Source organism: Linepithema humile, chromosome 1 (assembly GCF_040581485.1).
Source record: "Linepithema humile isolate Giens D197 chromosome 1, Lhum_UNIL_v1.0, whole genome shotgun sequence".
Taxonomy (NCBI): Eukaryota; Metazoa; Arthropoda; class Insecta; order Hymenoptera; family Formicidae; genus Linepithema; species Linepithema humile.
The window spans coordinates 12147908-12172614 of NC_090128.1; the positions used below are offsets into that span (position 1 = coordinate 12147908).

The 24707-nt window shown below is 46.5% G+C and overlaps 1 protein-coding gene across 1 annotated transcript in view; it reads right to left on the reverse strand.

The window, feature by feature from the left end:
• LOC105672015 (uncharacterized) overlaps window positions 1-24707 on the reverse strand; it is a 177037-nt gene that overhangs the window by 94915 nt on the left and 57415 nt on the right. The window contains exon 4 of the mRNA XM_067358572.1: window positions 23457-23586. The gene's annotated coding sequence lies outside the window, so the exon portion shown is untranslated. The remainder of the gene's footprint in view (window positions 1-23456; window positions 23587-24707) is intronic.

Consider the following 24707-nt stretch of genomic DNA (forward strand, 5'->3'; position numbering starts at 1 on the left):
GCGCCTGACGACGACCGGGAAATCACGGCCCGGTCCCTCCTCCCCCGCCCTTTGCGCCGCTCGCTGGCTAGGGGGGCCTCGTAATCCACGAGGGACGCCGTCGGGGAGGTGTCGACGTGTTGCGTGGCCGTAATGAAATTACTCGATACTCTACGCCCGCCCCGACAAACGGACGGCGAGCATTAACCATCACGCCTGGTTACCAGGCTGTCGTTGTTGATAATAGACACAGACGCACGCACGCACGCGCGCGCGCGCGCGGCCCTGCGGATACTAATTTCAAGGTTTCGATGAGATATCGCCTTACGGTATCGCCACTGATAACGGACAATGCAGACGTAATTCCAGTTTCACCGGACGCAATGATGTAACGTTAAATTAAAAGTATCGACGGATTGCTAATTACAGGTGCAATTAAGGTGAGGTCCACGCCACCAGGCGGGAACCCGTAATTCCGCGCCCGTGACGTATCGTCTGGGTGTCGATATCGCGAATGTAACGAAGTTATTCGATACCCCGCGGCATGAGATACAAACATTAGGGGAGCATCAACAATCGCGGCTACGGTGCTGCACAGTGGTACACAAGGATGCGCAGCCTTGCGGAGCGTAAATTTCGAGACGTTGATGACGTCGCGAGTGTAATGAAATTACGTAGTAGTTAGCCTGAGTCAAATTGACGTGGTACACAGCTACTTGCCATTAACCAATAGCGAGATAAGAGTACATCCCTTCCGACTAATATACCGTTAATAGCACTACAAGATGCAGAGATGCGTGTTAAAATATCGGCAAAGCTGTCCAAATTTTGTTAATCGTTTCATTTATTTCGCGTAATTGCGCGAAATTTTGGCTCAATTTTCGTTCTCAAATTTTCATTATTTAATTTTTCCAAGCATATTAGTTCTTACAGAGTTTCAGTTAATCCTGCATCCTCAAGGCTTCAGTATACTAAACGATCAAAGAGTTCGCAAAGAGACTATTAACTTTTCCGATTGCCAGATTGCGCGGAATAAATAAATGAAGTACAACTTTCCCCGTTAATTGCTCCTCGCGCAGCGATAGCATACGGATGGCTCTCTCTCCCCTCCCCCACCGCCCCCTTCTCTCTCTCTTTTCCGGCTAGCGTAATTTCCGTGATTTGCACGACACATCAGGTAACTCGATTGCGTTCGCCGACCGTGCCGTGCGCACGGAACGAAACTGCCCTGCTAGTTGAGTCAGAGACAAACAGATGAAGCGCTAAAAATCCCGGCCCGCTGCCGGGTCTCACGACGACGAAATATGGAAATTTCAGGGGTTTCCACGGCGGACTCGGCGAAGGCCGCTAACGAGCGTACCGTGCACGCTTCCAGCGTTCAAGCCACGGCATACACATGTGTATATAGACGTGTACGCGTTGGGCGACGACGGACGGAAGGGTTAATCCTGTCTAGCGTAATAGTAGCGGGTCAACGACATCTTTGCGAGGAGCAAACTTGCCCGGCCCAACAACCCATACGTCAAATTGCAGCTCTCTCACGCTCTTTCTCTCTCTCTCTCTCTCTCTCTCGACAAAGAGAGAGGAAGAGCTGGCTCTCGCCAGGACGACCCGGGGCGGATGGACGTAAAAACCACGAGTCGGAAGTCTACGTCGCGTCGAGGAACAAAGCGACGGAAAATGTGTCGCGCGAAAGGAGCGCGCGCGCTAGTTGTCGCGCGGAACGAACATCCGTCCTTGAACGTGCCAAGTTTTTCCGCCGAAAGCGTCTCCGCCCAACCTCTCCCGCCCCCCCCGTCCACAGCCAGAATTACGTCCGGGATATATGAGTCGGTTTATCTTGAAGATGGGCGACGGGGACACGGGAGCACCGAAGCCAGTCGCGATGAAGAACTTTGAATACGGAATTCAGCCGCTGTCTTTGTATCTGGCATTCGCAGCTAAACGCGGCGACCGTATTGTCGACTCGCGATAGTGATAAACACGGTCCTTCCGTTTCAGACAGGCAAAACTCGGAATTAAACGACGACAGCGAGTTTCAATTGAGCAAATTATATTTAATTCTTCAATTTATGTCGAAGATTATCATTGCAACGCTTGTCAAAATGCTTTTATCCAAAATACGTCCGCAAAGCATAAAAGCATTTTCAACATTTGTCTAATGTTTGAAACATGCCGATCATGAAAGAACGACGAATGTAAAAGCTCGAGCGTTCATACATCTTTTTCTACGCATTCTGAAATATTTAATAAAAAAAGACAAACACGAGTGTAGTTTTTCAAAGCATTCTCGAGCACACAAATTTCTCAGAGCTTTTATATTTGTTTTCTGTATGTATATATATATATATATAAATATCTAACACATATAAAGGACAGGATATATGTATATCTATATATATATATATAGATATATATATATATATATATATATATATATATATATACAGAAATAATACATGTAAATACGTTTTATATGTACTGCTGTTAATTAGGACGCGGGGGCAAAATCGTGAACGTTGAATTTGCAGCCGCCGGCAAAAATAGCAATTCCGAGAGCGCGAGTACAAAATCTGTGCGTGAAATTATATTTTAGACATTCACTGGGAACGACCTGAATTCTCGTTCGATAAAACGAGACGCCGCGGCGCTTCAGCTGCTTCTCCTCCTCCTTTCGCTTCTCCTACTCCTCTTCCTTTTCCTCCTCGAAACCTCCGGCGACTAACGCTGGATATGACATATTTGCGTACATTTACAAAGCATCGGGTAGATAATGCACGGTGGTCGGCTTACACATTCCCGATATCCTCGCATCGACTCGCCCGAAACCTGAGCGAAAGTCTCGCGATGTTTCAAAAACGCGTTCGGCTTTCCAAAAACTCGGCACGTCCTTTATAAAAGTTCAAGGCGCGGTCATAACCCTTTATCATGGCAGAAAGCAGCGCTATTGTTATATGCAGCTCCGGCGCGCAGTAAAGCACGCACCGAACTCGCCGAGTGCGCGCGCGAATACATAAAATTCGTTTTAACGCAAATAATAAGGGCGGAAAACGCGTTTCCACGACCTCACTCGGAAAACTCGCTTTCCTTCTCCACCTCGGAATATCGAGAAGCGCGGGAGCCGCTTTGTTTCCGCAGGAAATTACGATCCCGACTTAATGTAACTTCAAAGTAATGTGTCACTTGTTCCTTTCTTAATATCAAGAGTTCTGCTGCTACGTACAGCAACTGCGGCACAAGTGACCCGTTTTTCGCGAAATGTAAAAGCGAACGGGAGTAATATAAAAGCGATCCTTATCGTAGCCGGTCCTCGCTCGAATAATCTAACGTCGTTATTTATCTAAATGGTTGTCGCCCAGCGCGTCGTGCCGGGCTCTCGTTTCCGTCGCTAATTTGCTTTCGATAAACGCAGATTCGTCCCCGAAGATGAAAAATAATTTCGCAGCGCAAGCAAACGGATGCGATACACACCTTTCATGTCGTGTCACCGGGAATCGCACGAGTGTATCCCGTCCCCGCGCCCTTCCTCTTATAAACATCCTTAAAGCGTCACGCGATCGATCACGAATAAGTGATTGATCTGACCTGGGATCGGTCGGGCGGATAAAATCCGGGATAAGTAATACTTTAAAGCGGTCCCGGCGCGAGGGGGCCGGTCGACGGGGAATCGCGCGAAATGAAAAATACCCGCCCGACGATTGCAGACGTGACGTCGGCGGCTCACGCCGCGATAGCGCGGCGAGGTTGAAAAGAGAGGAAACGCGAAAATAGCAGGGCTTAATTCACGCGACAGTGATGAGCGCGTGAAAGCGACGAATACATGCGAATAAAGTCCCGCCGATCGGACGGGGATGATAAGTGCCGCAAACGCCCGTCGTCTTATCGCGTACGTATGTTCTTATCATTACGCGTGTAATTATAACCGCGCGCGACGGCCACTTCTCGTGCGCCGCTATTCGACTGCGCGCTATCGGAGCTCGTTCAGGAGCGGTACACGCGAAAATGGAGTTAACGGCTGCTATACCATACACCACATACGAAAACACACGTACACAACGCACACACGGAAGGAGGCGTATGTGCGCGCACAATGTTGGCACGAAGTGAAACGAGCGCTGAGTCAAGAGCGTACCACACACACACACACACACACACACACATATAGCAGCTCTTGCATTTATGTATTTAACATTACGCTGCACGATTCTTTCTCCCTTTGGCGACGTCCCTATTATTGCCCTTTTCGATCTGGATTGAATAATTGAAACATAATAAATGTAACAGCGGAATGGCGTTTTTCGAGGAGTTCCACACGTTGTTATTTAAATGAAGATTATCGTGTAATAGTATGGATCTGGCGCACGCTGCGGCGGCGGGAAGAGCGTTTAGCCGTTTCGTGATAAATTACGGTGTAATTACGGGTGGGGAGAGGAGCAAAAAAAATAACGCGTTTTAATTTCAAACCGACGTGCAACATGAAATTGAAAAATCCCACATTATCGAGCGCGCAAACGTTTCGAATATTCCGGGCACACTTTTCTCTCCGCCGTGATATTTATCATAAGCGTTCGGTAAACTCGATTCGCGGAGAATTATAGAAAAAGACGACACGAATCGCGTAATTCAATATGGAATCAACGAGCAGCTGCGAAATGTCTCGACCTAACGTCTGCAAATAAGGATTTCCGCGTATCGCAAATATATTTTTCCGTCGTCATATTTATCACGCGGCGCGTGGCGTATGGTAAATTCGATTTGGCGGCGCCGGGCATCGCCCGGTGCCAAGAGAGCTCCTACTCGATCGCGGTCCAGCGCAACTCGTCCTTCTTGGCAAAAGGACCGATATGACGAATCTCGAATCGGGGGAGGTATATCCCCGAGAGGAAACGACGGCGACGCCCGCCGACGAACGAGCGATATCCGGGTCAATGAATCGTGGCGCGCCCGCGCCCGCGCGCGGATGTACATTTCACGTATCGCATCGTCGACACGGTGTATACGCGAGGAGTCGCATCCAATTAGCTTTGACAAACCTTATGCCGAGTTTATCGTTACAAAGTGACGGCATGCCCGCTTTGTGCACGCCCAAGTTCGGCAGGTGGGGGGCAGGGGAGAGGGAGAGAAACGAGAGGACGCGGCGCCCCGGGGTAGCTCCGGGAAGAGCTGCCGCGTGTAAAGACGCGCCCTCGGTAAGCGAGCGCGGCGGCAGCAGCGGCAACAAGCGAGCGTTGCGTTCGCGAGAACGATCCGCGCCCGGCAGCTATTACGAGAACGTTGCATGTGATGCAAGGAGAGAGAGAGAGAGGGGGGGGAGAGAGGAGGAGGAGAGAGAGAGAGAGTCGGCGCGATGCACCGCTGAAATTCGCTGACGTTAACCCTTTCACTGGGATTTCAATTGGAGTCTATCTGTCTGCGTTACATCTCGTGCGGTCTAATAGCGTTTCTAATCTAAGCTTCTGCCGGCCTTTGAATATTTTCACGGAAAATTTACACATCCACTTTTACCGTTGGAAACTTGTTTCACCGCAGATCATTATAAAAAAACGTAGAAAATGTATGACGTTTAAAGTGCGATTTTGAATTACTCAATTATCTAAAATCGGAATCCACTTCCAACTCCGACAAGTAATGAAGATTGTTATTTTAATTTCCGTGCCAGCGGCATGTAAATTATGACCTCTCTTCGAATCATTCGCGTTCCCCTTTTACGAAGGCTCGTTAGACGTTCAAAGAGATCTCTCCGATTGACTTCAATACCTAGTTATTTCAATGCTGAAACACGCGCGCTACTTTCCGCTTCAGTGTACTTTCTTTCTTTTTCTCTCTCTCTCTCTCTCTCTCTCTCTCTCTCTCTCTTTCTCCCTCTTACTCTCGTTTCAGTGACGTATGAATATTATATTTATTATTACGGACGGCCGCGCGCGTTTGCGTCAAACTTTGGTCCGGCGTTGGCGGCGACGGCGACGACGGCGACGTCCGGGTTTCAGAAAGGGGGCAAAACTGCACTCCGGGAAAGTTGAGAGGCAGGAAGAAGTTGCGCTCCTCTTTCTCTCTGTCGGCGAAGTGCGCGGCGCGCGGGAAGCTATTATAAAGTATAATTGTAATAAGTAAACATCTATTCATGGCAACTAAAAACACAGGCGTACGCGCGCGCCCGCGCGCGCGCTTACCCGTGCCGACTGAAAGATTTAATAACTGGAATTAAGATCGCGGCGCCCTTTTTACCGGGAAAAACGAAAGAGAAAGAAGAGAAGACTGCTCGCGGACTCGCGCGCAGTTAAATTGCAGAGCCTTCGTAGCGCGCGAATCGATCCGCGAGTGCGAGCCAGCTTTAACTTTCAAAGATAATTCCCTCCTTGTGACGTGTTCTTATTTCGTTCCTCTTTTTTCCAGGCTTCGTCTTGACTACAACGACGACGACGACGACGACGACGACGACGAAAGACGACGTTCCGCTCAAAGACGCATTAAGCGTTTCGCCATCGACGAGCATACCGAGCCAGCTACAAATATTTCTTAGCTTAGCTGCTTTCGATCGCTCGCCCTTTCTTTCGTCTGTTCTCTTCCTTATTTGACTTTTCGCGTTCGTGCCGCGGCATTCGAGCGACCGAATAAATCTCTATTTTAAGCTGCAAGATTATCGTTCGCACTTTCATCGCTCGTCCGCTCGCTCGCTCGTCGATCCTAATCAGCATTCAATATTACACGCTAAATTTCACTCGGACTTTTCCGTGGAGTTCTCTTCTCGACCGAGTCATAAAGCCGGATAAGAACGCCTCACTTTCGCTCCATAAAGCCGCGATGAGCGTTACTCATGTAAATCTCGCCCGACTCTTATTCGCGAAGGTGGTGGTCGAAATGTCGCAGAACGACGACGACGTTAGCCACTCGACGTCAGCGGTAGCGCGCAAGCGTAAGGACGATCCTCTTCGCAGACACGAATACGCGCGATAATACACGGAGACGTTTTCAAGAAGCTTCTGAAAAATCCATATAAAGCAATGGAAGAAAATTGAAATACATTTTTGTCGCTGCGCGCACGTGAACTTTCGTACATTAATTCTCAACTCAATTCCCGATCCTAAATCCCTAAACTCCGAGCATCCAATTTCTCGACTTTAACGCCTCAATCCGCGATCCTAAACCCTAAATACGAGACCCTTAATCCTCGACTTTCGATTTCGGGCACTGAAGAGCGCGATAAATTCCCCAGCCGTGTGTACCATTATCACGCTTCGTTGTACCCTACACACCCCATCCCCGCCTTGCGCTGCACACCCTCGCCGGCACACAGTCGGTGCCCTTCCTATCCTCCCCCTCTTAGGAGTCACTGTCGCCCACCACGTCCTCGTCGCCTTCCTTCCACCTCGGCCGACCCATTGTGCACCGTAGTGAAAAGTTGGCCGGGGAACAAAAAAGAAGCCTGTGCGCGAACCAGCCAAGTTAATGAGAAATAATTGAGTTAAGGCAAGTTATTTTAAGCGGAAAAGTAACCGCGGAAAAGTTGCGCCTGGGACAGAGCGCCTGGACTTCGCGCGCGCCCGCCCGAGATGAGTTAAGTCGGCAAACCGTGGCGCGGATTAACTTTAGAGTTACCGCGTGGCCGTCGCCGTCCCGGGTGTGTACACACATAGATGCGCACACATACGCGCGGCGAGGAGGTAGTTGAGAAGATAACACGGTGGATGTTAATTAATAGGAGGCGCTTTGACGTTCGCGCGCGCTCTCTCTCCATCTAGTTTTACGGATAACGCGTCGCATCATGCTGTCGTCCGGCGTTAACGAACGGTTAATTGCGGTTGATCAATTGATTTATCATCGGCACGCAATTTTTAATCGGCCGGCGAGACCAGACGGCGTCGATTCGCGACGGCACGATTTACCGAACGTTAACCCTAAACTCGACAAGTAATACGCTGCGCGAGAGCGTTGTGATGGCGCGGTACATGCTTGAAAGATTGTATCAAAAGACTCAAGAGGCAAATTTGTGAATTAAACATTTTTTTTTGGCTGAATGAAATAAATTATTCGTACCATGATGTATTATTACTTCACATTGTTTCGGAAAAGGAAAACTGCATTATTTTATATGATTTTATATTTATATGGTTTTAAATATGTAAAAATTTTTAGTTCTGGAAATGTTTCATGGAAATGGATATAATTCCTACATTGCTGCCACGCAATAAGCATATAAGAAGCTAAGTGAACACAATAGCAGCAATGAGACGAATGACTAGCGAATAATGACGTGCCCCAAGCTTCCCTCTTACGTATGATAATATATGATAATGAATTACAAACAGTAATAATCCCCCCGCATCTTGCTTACAAGACATACAAGTAGACACGAGTGAGCCATTTAAATAATTGAAACGCAAACAGTCCTCTATCTGCGAAACAATCGTTTCGCAGATATAGTCGAACGAACATATTGACCAAAGACTCGCGCGTATTCTAGTAGATCAATATTATACGTGTCTACATTTTTTTAAGCTGCATAAAAAAAAATTTCCAGAAATTTGAACCAATATTGCACCTAAATTTTTTTATTTATATAAAAAGTATAGAGAAACTTGATAGCCAATTTTCAATAAAATTTTTAGTCACAAAACGATATTGAAAGAGTATTTGCAAGGAAATTCCTATTTTTATTTGTTACAATAACTTTTATCTTAATATTGAATTCGTAACACACTTTTATCTTAATTTTTGATGAATTTTTGATGAATTAAAAATTAAGATAAGATTGAAAATCCCGTACATTTCTCGTTATGCAAAATTAATGCCTTTTCAGATTTCTGGTCAACGATTTCAAAGTGTCGATTGTGTGTACAGAGACGCGAGTACCGCCTTTCACGTCAATATAATCAGTGCCCGTTGCATAAATACGTCCAATTATCGCGACGTGCCGTTCATTCGACGCGCTTTTATACCAAATCGATCGCCTTCGCGGCCGTTTTGTCGTTTAACGTGTGTATCGACATTAACTCGCGCGCGCGTTTCGGTATTAACCAGCCGCTAATTGGAGCGGACTAATTAATTCATCTCTATCGGGTCTTTTAAGGCATTTTTAAATTTAGCACGAGGGCACGCGTAGAAGAGCGCTGCTGGACTTTATTAAGTGCCTCTTCCATTCAATAAAGTTTCATAATTTTATCGTCCGGCGTCCGTTCCAATGATTGTTTCGTCGTCCATGTTGCAGTTACATGAGATTCTATTCGCGTACAGTTAATCATTATTAATTAATCACAGTGCATGTAAAATACATAATAGCAGATCCCTCCTTTTGCGCTCACCACAAAAAGAGGCGTTTTAATATTTTCGTTATTATATTGAACAGTCAGTGACATTTGATAAATGCGATGATAATAATCGCGCGAAAATGAGGCGGTTTAGCGACGCAATCGGATACATCGGAAAACGCGACGCGTCATCAACCGAGCCTTTCGGTTGTATCGTTTTCACGGTGATTTTGGATGTGTGACCTAGCGAATCTGTAAAAATGCCGCTCGCACGATATACAATGTCGTCGCGCCAGGCGCGTATCGCTTTATTATACCATAGTTCGCAACGTGCAATTAAATCCACGTCATTATACCGCGCAATAACTCAGCTGTCCGCGCGATAAATACGAGCATTAATTAAACGCACGCTCCTCCTCCGGAGGGAACTTCGATTACATTTCCGCGCTGTGTCAGTTTAAAACGCGGCGGGATAAAATCCGGTCGTACGTAATTTTATCCGGCCGCCCCGCGCCGTTTTAATAAACGGCCGATTGTGCGGAACACTGGCCGACGAGCCCACCGATATTATCGCTGTCGTTCTGCAAACTACTCTTCGAACTCGAATCTCGGCGAATCCGGTCGCGGCAGCGGCGCCGGCATTGCGCGCGCGCGCGCGGCCACGGCCGAGTTTATAAACAAACCGCTCGCGGCGGAAGTCGTTGTTAATTAAATGGACCGTGCTGTTTATTCGATAAACTTTTGTTGAATCAATCGATTCGCCGCCGCAGCCGCGTGTCCGCCGACCGTTACACACCTCCGCTGGTTAATTCGGCGCTAATTGTTCCGTGGATATCAATTAGTGTTTTATCGTCACGCCCGACTTGGAATTTCCTGCATCGCGCGCATCGCGTTTGCCCGATCTATCCGTCTCGAACAAGCTGCGCGGCAATGTAATGCACATTGATCGACATTGATAGCCGTTAAGTTCGCCTGAATCAACGCCTCGCCTCATTCGCCGCGCACGTGATGCGATGTCTGTTAATCGCCGGCGCTCGATAGTCGCCACGATAGTATAGCGACTGTCGGTTGTAGCGACAGTAAGTGTCGCGGAATCTCATCTCGAATGCAACAATCGAATATAGCGTCCGATGAATAATTTAATACCGTTATTCTTTTATACAGCTATGCAATTTAAAAAATTAATTTAAAGGATTAAAAAAAAATGTCTTTTAATTATAAAATGATTTTAAAACGTATTTTTTATACATGACAGATTTGTATTAATGCACGTCTTTGTACGTTGCATGCATCGCGATGATTTTCTATCAATCGGCCAAGTCGGATTATACACCACGGCCGTCCGGAGTTTGTATCAGTTCCATATTTCTCCACGGATATACGCTTTACGCTGACCGACCGGAATAATTCATCATCGACAATCTTCCGGGAGCTCGAAAAAGAGCTCCGGTCCGCCTTTCATATTTCCGACCGCGTCTGCAACGCGCTGCAGCGGTCCGAGCGGTGACCGAGGGTGGGCGGCTGCGGTAACAAGAAATCACTTAAGGGCGGGCATTTTTGTCGGGCAAAGGTCGAGTCAAGCCCGGAAACGACCGACTCCGTTCCGGCGTCCGATTGTCGATTCAATTAATCTTTTATCTCGCGGCGCGGGCGAGATCTTATACTCACGTATTCCGCATTCCGTGCGCGCAGGCTTCGCCGCGCCGCGCCGCGCGCGTGGAGCGAATACAGGCGCATCCGGCGAGACGTGATGCATTAATTAATACTTTCGCAATAGCACCGGGAAGTGACTTATACAACGTCGCGATAAGAAACGATAACGGCGCGCAGCGACGCTTTGCGGCAAAGGATCTCTCAAGCTCTCTCTTTCGCTCTCGAATTGGGCGGTGATGCGGCGCGCGGCTTACGACGCAACGCGTGCTTCCGGGCGCATCGATAGCGTAACGATCGCTACTGCCAGGGCCATTATCCCCCCGCACACGACCTCGACCGTATGTTGCAAATTCCGCGCGGCGCAGACCGGCGACTGCATGTTTACGTTCTATCCCTAGGTGCGCCCATATGCGCTTAAATACCGTCCTGTACGCGCGGGTCGTTCGCGCGAGTGCGACACCGAGTGTGTGTCGCGAAAGCGTATACAACGGAGTCGAGAGAGAAAATGATAACGGGAAAGCGAGGCAGAGAGATGGAAAGGGAGGGACAGAGAAAGAGACAGACACACGTATGCCGGAGGATGCGCACATCACTACATGTGATTTCGAACTTTTGTCTACGTGCGCTGCTTACGTGACCGGCTTCGGCGATAAAGACCTCCGGCGTGTTCGAAATGCCGAAGAACTTTTTGCACCCTCCCCCACCTTCCGATACTAGCGGGCCGTGTTTTTTTTCCATCGAGCGCGGAAAACGTAAGGAAGGCGAGAAACTTGCATAAATCGTTAAAACGTAGCCGTTCGATTTTTCCTTTCCCGCATCGTGGACGCGTAGCATTCTATCCTAGCTTTTTTTCTCTCCAACTCTCTCTCTCTCTCTCTCTCTCTCTCTCTCTCTCTCTCTCTCTCTCTCTCTCTATATATATATATATATATATATATATATATATATATATATATATATAGGGTGTCTTAAAATCATTGCATTTCACACAAAAATTTCATGATCAATTTGAAATATTTTCCAAAACACTTTCCGAACGAAAAGATGCATGAGTTGTCACTAATAATTCAAATGTAAAAAATTTCCAAAACGCTAAGTAATTCTGATGTATCAAATTTTGATGAAATAATCCAAAAATAAAATATAATTATATTTTACATCTAATAAACATTGCATTTGACGGACTTTAATTTAATAAAAACGTTAATTAAGAAATTAACTTGACAGAAACACACTCTTACGAAATGAAAGGTGACATTCTAGGATTCCGGGAAAACCGTGCGCGACTTTTGATGCACGCTGTATATATCATTCTCCTTTTTGCTCCATCTCCCTTTTTCGTTCCGCCTCAGAATTCCGACGACGGGTACATTTGTCGTGGGAAAAAGGGTTTGCCGAATGTCTCTGTATTTACCAGGCTCTCCGGGTAAATACACGCGGAAGGGAACGATTTAGCGGAGCCGTCTAAATATCTGCAACGAGGTGCATTCTGGCGCGGATGTATACCAGCGATATCGAGCGCTTCTTATTTAATCGGTAAGAGATACTTGCTTGGATAAATCGTGCTTCGCGATTAGATACGAGATATTCGTCCGACCGACTCGCGCGCGATTTTATCTCTAACTTTCAATTCAACGTGAGATTCATACGCGTTACAATAATATAGCGTATGGCACAGATGAGGCAATAATTTCAGAAGATCGTCGAAAATCCGAAATTTGTAGCGACTAACGAGACCGCTCGAAAACAGACAAGCTAATAAAACTGCACGGGGTTTCCAACGTACAATGAACGTCGGCAGATAACGTTATCTGCGCGGCAACAACACCCCTCCACGCGCGTTAAAAAATGACAAGTTACGTTGCCACTTAGGTAGGACGGCGCCGAGCACAAAAGAGCGATATTTCCGAGAGTTAAGCTCGATGGATTAGCCCGACGTTGCTGCCTCGGCCGATGGGGTGAGGTCGCATTCTCTAAATAGAGACAGCAGCAGGCCGTGTTTTGTGACTCTACGAGCCACTTTAAGGATCCTTTTACTACGCCGCGCAATACTTTATACGTCTATTGCCCGTATATGGGCGCGCGCAGGTCGATTGAAAACGGGTCTCTCCGTGTCGTAACGCTTTTATTTCCTACCCTTCTCGTTTAGGCGTGCATCTCGTCGAGCCCGCATTTCGTACAATTACCCCCCGGGCCCGGGTCCATTCGTTCCATTTGAAAGATTGAAATTTTTCGAAAACTTTCACCCGCACAGTCGCGCTCCCCGCCCGGACCCGCGCTCTCGCCTCATCCTCGCCGTCGCGGTCGCTAGTTCGCTAGTTGTACGAGCGGAAGTGGATCAATAGCGTACTATTACTGCCACCGTAGTGAAAAATGTTTTTTTAAGAGCACACGTAATTTATCTGATCGAGACTTATGAGCAGCGCGAGAGGAAAAATCGTGACGCGCGGGTTTTCATCCACTCAGATTCCTGCGACCACTCTTGCTCTCATCAACCCGCACTTTTGGCAAATTAACCCTTTTGCGAAATTAACTCTTTCAATCGCGTAGAGCAAACAAAAATTCAAACTGCCCAACTGTCCTTCTACGCAATTACATCCAAATCCCGAGTCTCTTTTTTCAAATTTCTGGGATAAAATCGTGATCAAATTACTGGGAAAAAAAATGATCACGAATGCGGTTCATAAATTTCCCGGGCGCGCACGCAATTTAAAAAATATCGACAACAAAGATTTTCATCTTAACGGTGCTTATTTTAAGCTGCGCAGAGAGAATCGCGAGCGATATGAATTAAGCTTTTCCGATAAAATAACGCGAGCTGCACGGCACACCTAAAGATTAATAGAATTGCTTTAGAGCCTCGCGCGCACGTACGCGTGTTTGCTTTGCTGTGCGATAGCATCGCAAACCGAAGTCGTCTCAGATGCAGTATGCATTTCAGCAATGAACGAAGGAACGCCGCGTGTATATTAGATCAGCATTATAATGTGCGGGGGCTTGACATTCTTGAGTATTCCGCGACTGACATTGATGCGACGGTTATGGCGCCGAATATCGATATCTATACTATATGCGCGCCGATAACTCACTTGAGGAACGTGTAAACTGCCGCTGACCTTTGTTCTCTCCCGCTCGTAGCCGTATCGTCGTCTCCGCCGTTATAGGACCCGATAAATCGATACTCGATAGAAATGTCATGCGTAAGTCGATGCCGGCTTAAAGGCGAACGAGACTTTTGCACGCTCTCTCGTATTTTCTACGATAAATTCCACGATACGAGCCCGAGGAAGGACTCGAGAGCAAAAGAAACAGAAAGAGGGCAAAAGAGAGACGCTCGGGACACCCTGTGTAAAGCCATGGAGGAAAGAGGGGGGAGAGAGGAGGGGGAGGGCGGCAGAAAGGAGGGCCCTGCATTAAGAATGATAATTTATCTTACGTGTCTTACGTGCGCCCTGATAAAATTTAAATTCTTCTCTGCGTTCTAAACGTTCGGGATGGTTAACTTCTATGCGCTCTGGCGGATGATAAATAGACGACCGCTCGGCGCCCTTCTTCCCCCTTCGTTCACCCGCGCCCCTTTCGCCTCGAATCTTTACGGAAAAAAAATCTCGCAATCATTCTTCGCGATTCCTGCGTCCGCGAGATAAATCCTGCATTTGATTCGGCCCGACGCGCCGTACAATTCGACTCTAATAATTCCTCGACTTTAATAACTCATGATTTGACCCATTTGCGCGTCCCGCGACCGTCACTTTAAATTAATTTGTGCACTGGCCTGATGTTCCTGTAGAGCGCAGGGGAAAAAAAAGGAAGCGTCGCTCAAAGAGTTTAATTTTAAACGCGCGGCTTTAATGTCATATAATGTCGCTCTCCATGTTAATTTTTCATGAGTCACGAGAATCATACGCATTCAATTGCGATGTAATAAGAAAATTGAGTTAGAATACGACTATTTCTATCTTCGCGTGCTCATCTTATTTCAAACACTTTTATTTGCCTCGGAACGCTATAGTTGGTAACCGACTAGAATGCGATATTTTGCCTTTGCTTCCTGATCGAGCGAGCCATATTCCGCGCGCAATTCTCTTGCATTTCAGAAAAAAAAGCAAAACGAAAAAGAAAACTATCATTTTTCGAACTTCGCAGCGTGCAACCTATCGTTCATTGTGGCACAACTGACAAAGCCGAGCAATTTCAGGATAACAGTGACGGGGCAGCGGCAACACAACGGTCGGGGGTGGATATAATCGAGTCGGAGTGGCATGCACGAAACGCGCGGAAACAGCGCTCGGCCCCGCCAATTATCTCGAAAGGGGGAGGGGGGAACCCGCACATCTGCCATCTCGAGTTTGGCCGTGTCCGTGACCCTCGAGCGGAGCGAGCTGGACGTCGCCGCGACAGCTGCCTAATTTTGACGGCCACGACGGAGTGTCGAGGAGCGACGCCGACGCTCGATTTACGGAAGCCCAATTGGTGCCGGCTCGCAAGACCTCCCAATTACACTGGGATTTCGTCGGTCGTATTAACAAACCGCCTCGTGAGCGTAAAACAAGAACAAGCTCCCCATGGTGACCGTTTATCCTTTAAAACGCCAAATTATAATATAATATTTGAGGCAATGAATTATTTGCATTATCAGTAAACGGCTTTTATTGTGGAAATAATTTAGGGCGGAAATATTATTATTATTTCTGTCACACACGATATTCAAATAAATTATTTCGAAATGATATTTTATTGAAGTTAATTATCTCGAATTAGAGTAATAAATCTGTTGAGATAATGATTGTGTTATGGAATACTACCGCATCGTGATAACGTCTGTCTTCGTTCGAAAATTTCTCGAGACGGCACGCGAAGTCAGTTGAAAAAATACAAAGAGAGAAGCATGTACCTTCGCCTTTGCTCCGGGAAATTGGAAACTCCGCGTTCCGTGACAAAGGCGAGTCGCCAGTAACGAAAGTTAAACGTGTATATAAGACTCCGGCAGCGTTAAAAATCGCCGGAATTAAATCGAAACACCCTGTCCTCCCCTGTCGAGCGTGTGTGACGTCAGGTTCTGTTCGAATGAACACGATACGGTAAAGCGAGAAAAAAAACGGCGCAACACGTGTTGCACGGTGACATGCAAATATTGGCTGATCGAACAATTGCGCAAGCCATACTAAAATATTTATTGACGCTTACAATTCGATATTCGCGTATGAAAAAAAAACGAGAGCTCTTCTTGCTGCTGTATTCCGATATCGATCAGCTTTTCGATCTTCTGCTGCTGCGACAAACAAATTTGCAGCTCGATTTCACTAGTTTCGAGTGACTCGAAGCGCAGTCGAATTCGCTCTAAATTTAAATATTTTTGAAAGATTATGGAAAAAACGAGGGCTGTCAATTTTTTTCAGCAATATTTCGCGATTTTCAGTTAACCCAAATAACGCTATCGTTATCGATTATCACGTCAACTTCAAGATTAATAAAAACAGAACAACGTTTATCTTGGTCGCGACGTTTTGGAGGCAAGAGCGATTGCATTTCTATCGGCCGCGACAAAACTGCAGTCGCAATTTGTCCCGCGGACAAAATACGTATCCGTATTCGATGTGATTTGCATCGTGTCTCTTTTTGCGTCCCCCTGGCTCTCCGCGTTCCCCTTTTGATTTAAAAAAGAAACTGCGTTCCTCTGAGCACGTCGAATGCATTGGTCGCAATGTCGCGCGCATAAAAAGGGCTGTATCCGGGAAAACCGTTTCGCGAATCGCTTCAGTTGCATTCGCTCGTTCGCTCTTTTCGTAAAATAAAATATAAAAAAAAGAAAAAACTAAAACAAAAAATTTGCGAGTCGTCCGTCTCGCGCGCATATTTTTTTCACAATATACAATACTGCTTTTCTGAAAAAATATTGTTATCGAGTGCGTAGTTTTTGAAAAACTTTCAGTCTATGTTATACTCATGAAAAAAAAATCACACACTACCTCCCTCTCGCTCTGCTCAGAATCGCGCACTCGTAATTCGCGCCGGAAACGTGTGTCATTTTTCCGCATGACGATGTACGCATCAACTGTCAATACCCGTTTCTCTGTTGCAATTATTATTTATAAAAAACTCCGTCGCTCAACGGTAGCACCAGCTAACAAATCGAACGAGCCTTTTCATAGAAAATGTCACACTTCGCATTGCGTAAATTATTATACGAAAAAATTAATTTTGTCTTTCTTCTCCCCCAAAACTTCGTCTTTGAAATTGAAAGACCGTGTAAGCTCGCATAAGTATCACACATAATCTTTTTACATTTAATTGAATTTTGTTGACACATTAGCTGCTCAACGAGTTAACGTCTTTGCGAGTGCGCGACTGTGAAATTTGTGTTTATCGCGTTTCAATGAAGTAACATCGTAATATGTAAAATATGTATCGTTAAAAATAAAATAATTGTACAATAGACTTTTTATTTTACATCGTAACTATTACGTTTATGCTATTTGAAATTTGATGAGAAGCAGAATTTATTTGTTGAAAGTGTCTTCAATAAGTTCGATAGACGCCAGTCATCGGTGGCCCCCACGACGCCACTGAAAAGTCGAGTGCCAGTCACTAGTGCCGGTGACCTCGGGTCAACGTATTAATTTATATCCCGTTCATATTTTTTCACTGTCTTACCGCCACGTAAAGTATCGCGCGATATTTTATACTGATAGTATAAAGACGCGTGCAGTCAAGGGTTAATTTGAGTGAGTAAAAGGGCAGGGTGGTGCGCAGCGGATAGCTGGAAAGCTCCGGGCGAGCGTTACGAAAACAAACTCCTATCGCCGACGAAGTTTCCAGCGAAGAGTGCACGAGGATGAATTAATCGCGACGCGAAGAAAGTTGCGCCCCAGCTCCTCTTACGCGTGGCGCAGTAACACCCGCTCGAACTGTTCGTTACCGGTAAATTACGTTAGCCCCTCCCCCCTCACTTACATCGCCTCGCCGCCTGTATATCGCGTGAATCTCGGAGGCCGCTGTAACTTTCCGGAAATATTCATTTGCTTGGAGAAAAAGCAATCGCGAAAGGCCGCTCTCGGGCCCGTTGCCGAGCAACTTTGCGACGCGAAGCCTTAACGAACGCGTGATAACAGCGAAAATACATTAGAGAAGGGACAGCGGACGTATTACCCGCGTGATGTTAACTCGCACGTTTGCTTTGTACCTCTTTTTTTCGCGGACATCTCGCGCATCGCGCACTCGTATCCTTCTTTTTTAATAATAATTGATAAAAATCTAAAGGGCGATATTTATAAACGTATCACAAAAGCATGCTTTGTACACTTTCTCGAAATATTACAGCGGTGAGTGTGTATTCGCTCGCAAACACACTTTGGCGCGCCAGCGCAAAATAATTTCCACCCCGCTTTAAATTCCAACCGATGCGTCCGTGTGCGCTAAGTGAAAAGTAATACCCCGAAGTTTTCTAATTTCCGATTACGCTGTAAGGCACACAATGACAACCGTTGTAGAACAGTCGCCGACGCTCGGAAAAATGGGAAAAAGAATATCCTTAGACAATAACGATTGATTCGAACAATTTCCCGATGCAGTCTTTCCATCATTTTGCGGATGTCAAAAACGTCGCGCCAATAATAACACAAAATCCATAATCGATAAAAATTGTCGCTGAAAAACCGATAACGTACAACATGATCATTTCACGTAAAACGTTTAGCGCTTACCACATTGAAAGCACAGTGTCGCAGATGCTCTCTAAACATCGCAAATTTCGGCAATGACAAACGCCAACACGCCGGCAGCGTTGTACAAATGGATCGCTAGTTCGAATAATCGGACGAGCGAAAAGCGAAAGCTTGCAGTCGTCCTTCCTCAACGTCGACGTCGACCTGGTCTCACGTCCGGGGACCGCGGACGGAACTTTATGCAAATCACCGGCGGAAGTATATCAGCATCAACGACACCCTCGCGCGCAAACCCCCGCCGTCGCGCGTCGCCGTGCCGCGTCGCGTCGCGTCGTCGTTTTACTTTTGCGTTTCACGCTTTTACGGACTTTTCCTCGAGATGACCCACTTTGCGTTCTCCCGGCAGGAAACGCCGCCCTACAACCATGACGACGGACAAGGACGACGGACGAGGACGACGACGAGGACGAAGACGTCAACGCCGAACTCCCCTCGTTTTATTTTATCTTTGTCTTGCCCTCCACCTCCACCTCCACCTCCGCCTCCTCCTGCTCCTCGTCCGTTTCTCGTCCGACGTCTTCCACTGTCGCCCCCTTTTTCGTCTACTTTTGTTAACGTCCTTTGTCCGAACGTCGTTACAACGTAAAAAAAAGGAAAAAAAAAGGAAAAAAAGGGCCGGAGGAGTCCGAGGGAAAGGGAGAGCACACCCGGGGACACCGCTTGGAAGTTTCGCTTTGCTCGTTAGCGCAGAATAAGATTTCGTCGTCGATGAACAAAGTAGACACGAGTCCAAAGTAATTACGTTTGAGACGCCGCGCCGTACTTTACGAGAGGAAATCCGTCTTCGCGTGTGCCACGCCACCCCCGGAGGGTGGACCGGGAGGAAAAGCGACGGTGGCAGGACCGGGGCCATTTAAGGCCCGGGCGGTAATTGCGCCGCCTCTGTGAAAACGGTGCGGAGAAACAATGCGGAGCTCACACATCGCGAAATTGGGTAGCGGCCTCATTATCCCGTGTACGCGGCGCCGACACGGCAACAGTAACGATTGATGTCGAGCGGAGGAGAAAGAGGAAGCAGCGAGGAGGGGAAGAGCTCGGGGGGAGGGCATCGGAGGATTAATAAATCACTGCTTAACCCTAGCAAACGACGAGTGCCTACAGAGGCCAAAGTTGACTGGATTTTTAAATTACTAAAGCGGAAGACCGATGTATTTCGTCGTCCCTCTTGCGTTTGAATAATCTCTCTTCTCGAAAAATAAAGAAAAAAAATATAGCGACAGTTGTGAGAATTAAAGAATCATAACGCGAATATTAATAAATATTTCTGGACATCTGTTGGTTATTTGAACATCTCTTTTGAATAATGCCTAAATAATATTTCAGGAACCATTTTGCATTTCCATCAATAACGAACAATAACGAATAATAATTTATAATTATAATTATAAATGTTAAAATTATTAAAAATACCAGTATTTAACGTCGTATCGAGAGAGATATTTATAAATCATTTAGTCCACAGTTAGCATTCAGCGGAAATGCGACGCGATTACGAATGAAAAATAATATTGATCGTCCCCTACGTGATAAAATAATATATGTAATGTGAAAAAGTTGGTTATAATAATATCATGTACGTTTAATAATTCAGTCAATAATAAGGAAAAACAGTTGTAGAGTAAACATCGTGATATTTAACGTTACACCGAGAAAATCATAAATCGTTGATAGGAATATAATATCAGCCGATTGCGTTTTTTTTCTCTCCAGCAATATAACGATGTTGATGTACGTTAATATGTCATCGGATATGTATAAGAATTAACTTTTTAAATAAAAAAAAAAAAAATGTTTAACATTGCATCGTAAGATTCATGAATCATTTAATGCAGCTGCAGTGCGCAAAAATGTGACACGAGGTAAAAAATAATACCAGCCATTCGCGTGTTTCTACACAGCGATGACGTAGCACGCGAGAGAGAGAGAGAGAGAGAGAGAGAGAGAGAGAGAGAAAGAGAGAGAGAGAGAGAGAGAGAGAAAGAGAGAGAGAGAGTTGTGCGACGATCGCGATTATATCATGCGTACATAATGTTTACCGTAATTTTGTTTCACGATAAAAAAATATCCGATATCGATAATTAGACTCGCATCTGTCGCGCATGTACGCGGATTGCCAGAAATTTTATTTGTATTGTTACGCGCGCGTTTATGGCACGGCATTAAATTTAATATGAAAGCCTCGCGCGCATCTCTATGTATAATAAAACAATGTTGCGGCTTTCGATATCGCGGCACGAATTATTTTGAGCTCGAGCGCTTCATGGCGTTTCATTTGACGTAGATTAATATTTCTGCCGGAAAAATCTGTCCCACGCAAATTTAATTTCAGGCAAGTGTACATATTTTATATTAATCGACACAATTCCCGTTTCAATCAAAAGTTCGACGTACAGTACATAGGAGATAAAAAATATACAAATTATCAAAATTGCAAAGCCTTCGAATATACTATTCACGCGATAACGTGGGAATTAATATTTAAATAATATTTTAATGCAAAATTCGGGGAGGTCGCGTAATAACGTCCCGTATGAAAATGGAAAATGAGCGTCAGAATATATAACGGAGCTCCATCGGTTTCATATGAGAATTATAACGCATTTACGGCGACAAAAATACTAATCCTAGCCGTTCCTTATTAAATATCAATGTCAAATTAATCTCACCGCAGAATGAAGACTTAATGAAGAGGGACAAATGACGACGTCGCGAATACACAGATAGCAGATGACACGCATAAATAGTAACGATGATGTTGTCGACGAGATGATGATCGGAGATCGTAAATCTCGTCCATAAGATCGTAAATCTCGATGGTATCGCCACAGCCTTGTAACACGGGCGATATGACAGTGATGGAATAACGCCGGCGCTTAAAGCAACAACAATGCCGTCGATCCACCGCGCATTAATATTTCGCGCCGTTTTAAGTAACTTTACACTCTCTCCGCCCGACGGGCGGCGTTCTACATTCGTAATACGACCGTACCGTATGGGCACGCTTGAAAAACACGACGTCTACAAATTTCACGAATAAGATAAGCCCACCTTTAAACCGCCGCCACAGGGGGAAAGAGTGGAGCGCTCGCGCCGCGTTTTTCTGCATTATTAATAACATCCACTCGACTCGCCCGACTGGCGAGGGTGGCGAATAATTTGCGAGCAGAAATCAAGTCGTGCGAGTCGTCGTTGCCTCCTTCGTTCGCCCCCTTTCTCCTCCCCCCCTCCGGGAAAGAGAGAGAGAGACGCGCATAATACGGTAGATCGATCACTTTTTTTTCCGACGAACCTAATCTTTCAATGCGCGCGCGACGTCGAACGGCCGCGGTAAAAAGGAAGCGTGTTACGGCACCTTTAACGTTCGACCGTGAGCGCAGGAGGTGAAGAACGGACGACACCCCACCGGTATTTTTACATGCCTCGGCCGGGCGCGCACCGCACACACGCCCCGGGATCATTTTATAACCTTCCACGTCCTCCTCACGCTCGCGAACGTCTGTTTTACGTCCGTTTTATGCCCGCGCAAGCATCTGCAACATTCCTCGAGCGTTTATTTACGAGACACGGCGGATAGCAACGGGTGCGGGAGGGTTGCGCCGTGACGGGGAGGGTAAATTGAATACACACGGTGGCCCGAGGAGGTCGCCTCTCCGAAATCCGGACCCTCCGTATGCGAAAGCGCGGCGTCTCAAAAATTCGGCTCGTCGACCGTAAATTCCGCGCGTCGCCCGCACACTCGCGCGCTGCTTTGCCCTCGCTGTCTCGATGCAGGATCTGACGGATCGGCATTCGCGCACGTACGCCGGCCGGGGTTGCAACGGGAAATATCATCAGAGCGACGATAAAGCGCCGCGAATTGTCCTAATCCGCTTCGTTTAGTTGTTCCTATTGTACAAGTTCTGTTTGCCGCATTACTACGGATTTACGTACGAACAAATTGCGCTGATGCGCACTTTGAAAAGTTTAATGCGGGTTAATATGCTTGAAAACTCGTTTTTACGGGTATTATCGCTTTTAAAAAAATACGAATTCAGAAAATTTCAGCGCTTTTGTTTCAAAAGTGTATTCATCATAATATTATTTCGAAAACTAGCTTTGTGCGATCCTTCTGAGAAAAGTAGAGGATTTCAAACGCTCGACATATATCGACATCCCGTAATATTTCGTATCATGTTTATACTCTTTCTTATCTTCATCAAGTTGAGAATTAATGGACACTCCGGCGGCGCAAAATATTTTTCACATGCATCGAATTCGTCGATAGCATGAACTGTCTAACGCATTCCCGACGAATATGCCAGCGCAATCGGCACTAGAGATATAGATTACAAAAAAAGAGAGAGAGAAAGAGAGAAAGAGAGAGAGAAAGAGAGAAAGAGAGAGAGAGAGAGAGAGAGAGAGAGAGAAAGAGAGAGCAAAATGTATAACATTCACGGATATATCGACTTTCCGCAATCTCTACCCGACCATTTTTCTATGAAACGTATTTCGAGAGCCGATGAAACGTGACGAACGTACCGACTACCGCGACGCCCGGTGTGGCTGTGGCCCGGTATTGCAAATTTTTATAGCGGCACATGTCGGCGGCATTTCGCGTTATCGCCGCTATTATCACACACGCCGTTTGTAATTAAATGCGGAGCGAATATAATTAAGTGATTTAAATATTCACGCGCACAATTATGATCCGACGCCGTCGCGCGTTAAGCGAATGTAATTGCGGCTTGTAAATATTTTAAATACAGCAATTTAATGCGATATAATGCTGGTGTCGTGGACGTCGGAGTTGGCCATTGGCCGCCATTGGTCGGCAAGCTTCCAAATGCAAAACGGAAGAAAACGTATAGTGACTTACCGAAGCGGCGAACGTAGCCTGGCTCGGTTGCGACGACGAGACGAGATCCGCTGCTTCTTGACATCTTAAAGAACGACCGTGACTTCTGGATCTCCCGTTATCGGCATCGATGTTTCCGGCAAATCCGACACTGAAATATATCAAATAGCATCAGTGTTATTAGCATTATTTATCACTCGAATAGATGCATACGCGCAAGCGGGGGCCGCGTATTTATAAATCAAATGTCCGCGTGCGGAAGCGCAGTAACGTCCCGCGCGCGCGAGAGACGTCAAAGCGGATTTATCGGCGGCACCGCTTCTGAATGCGATTGTTTCGCCGTCTCATCTCGTCTCTCGCCCGGCGCGACGGCGGTGTATACTCATCCTCATAGGCGCGCATAAAATATTCAAATTATTCAATAATTCTGGCGCTCGTTCTCCTTCCCTTCGCGCCGGTTTCTGCATCGAAATTCCAGTAATTTTCGAGACCTGCGAACCCCGCCGCCACAACCCCGATAATCTTTGAAAGGCGGCCCGGATTTTCGAAATGCGACCGATAGCATACGAACGAGAACCTCCATACGCGCGGCTGATGTGCCTAGCAGTTTCCGCGTCTTTTACTTATTTACGAAGAAAACGAGAGGGCGGAAGTCGTGCAGAGAGCGCAAAGATAAGAGAGAGAGAGAGAAAGGGAAAGAAAGAGACTGGAGAGAAGATAGCGGCATGCTGCTACGAATAAATGCGAGCTGTAGCCTTCGGATCGACGTGAGATACTCAAGAGAGATAGAGAGCGAGGTGCGAAGTTTTAACGACGTAAATGCCGTTAACGTCGGCGCGAACCCCTTTATAGCGTAACGCTTAACGCCGAGTTAATGCGCGCTTCTTCCGCCCCCCTCCCTCCCCCCGTCTTCCTGCCAATCCCTAATAGATTCCGAATAACGATACACATTTTCTCAATTATGCTGAATTACGGGCAACGAGCGCCGGTCGACGTGTCACTCGCTCGCGGTGCGGGGATCGAGCAATTTTGACAGCAGCGGAAACGTATTATCGCGAGCAATGAACTTTCACGCAACCGACGCGCGTGACACGGGACTGCGGGGGACAGAGGGAGCTTTTGGTTCGGAAATTAAATAACGTGCATGTTACATCAAGCCGCGTACACACGCCGGATTTCGCACACAAGTCGAGCGGATTACGGCTGCGGCTCGAAACCAAAAACATTTTGTGGACATCGCGCACCGGCCAACTTTATACACGTCCGTAGATT